Source organism: Mandrillus leucophaeus, unplaced genomic scaffold (genome assembly GCF_000951045.1).
Source record: "Mandrillus leucophaeus isolate KB7577 unplaced genomic scaffold, Mleu.le_1.0 Scaffold290, whole genome shotgun sequence".
NCBI classification, from domain to species: domain Eukaryota; kingdom Metazoa; phylum Chordata; class Mammalia; order Primates; family Cercopithecidae; genus Mandrillus; species Mandrillus leucophaeus.
This window is the reverse complement of record NW_012103032.1, coordinates 153,991-155,100: the sequence shown is the minus strand read 5'-3', so window position 1 is coordinate 155,100 and position 1,110 is coordinate 153,991. Positions and strand designations below refer to the sequence as shown.

The following is a 1,110-nucleotide window of genomic DNA, read 5'->3' as shown; positions in this document are numbered from 1 at the left end:
AAAAAAAAAAAAAAAAAAGTCCACATCAAGCATTGGAATGGTAACAGGCCAACTACCCCAACTTCACAGCACCCCCATCTAAACTGGATCTGAACTTCCTACCTTGGGCCTATAGAAGACGTTCTGCACAGACAACATGGATACAATGGTCAGCATTTCCTCACTGCAGCCCAGATGCACAGACATGATGAGCATTTTGCATAGCATTGGCTCCAGAGGGAACTCTGCCATCTAGAGGGAGAAAAAAAACTACAACTGCTTCCCTGTGGAAGACACATTCGGATTCACCATAGCAAGACCTTGGTCAGAGTGGGTAACAACACAGATTTTCCCAAAGCATAATGATGCCTTGGGATGCCTTTCACTATCAGAAGAATGCTGTTGTTTATTATTTTCCCAAATAAACTCCAACAGGATGTATGTGACCAAGCACATAACTACTGCCGGGGTAGGTGAGAATTTTGCAGATGCCATTTCTAATTAAGGCCACATTCAGTAATACATCCTGAGGCAAATTAACTGTGAACAGAACACCTTTTTGTATAAAGAAGAAACAGTTTAAAGTGATAGTGGAGAAATTCAGGTTAAAAAAAAACATTTAGAATTCTACTCAAAGCTTATCCATGGCCTCAGCCTGATTTTGTACAGACCGAAGGATGTGAAAGGCTGACCAGGGAATCTGCCCAAAAGCACAGGAAGTTAAGTCTGTCCTTTACCCGGCGGCCCAAGCGAGTAAGCAGGCCCTCGTCATCCAGGGCTCCCAGCGTGTACAGCTGCTCCATGGCTGTGATCAAAGTTTCCATTGGTGGGGCATCCATGAAATCAAAGGACAGCAGATCATTGATACCCATGGCCTAGAACAGAAAGGAAGAAGGCATGTGATAAGGGGGTCAGTCTAGCCAGTGTCAGCATGTGGGGAAGCTACTTCTTACTTTATTTCTCATTTCTTCAATTGCAATTAGGAAGCCACTGGTGAGATTGGTGATAACTTCCAGGGCTGGGCCACATAAAACTCAGACCACTATAATAGAAAGCACATACTTGAGACAGAGTCTCACTCTTGTCGCCCAGGCTGGAGTGCAGTGGCCCAATCTCAGCTCACTGCAACCT

General features: G+C 44.7%; 1 protein-coding gene across 1 annotated transcript in view; it reads right to left on the bottom strand.

The window, feature by feature from the left end:
- DHX8 (DEAH (Asp-Glu-Ala-His) box polypeptide 8) overlaps positions 1–1,110 on the bottom strand; it is a 57,500-nt gene that overhangs the window by 3,360 nt on the left and 53,030 nt on the right. The window lies entirely within an intron of this gene.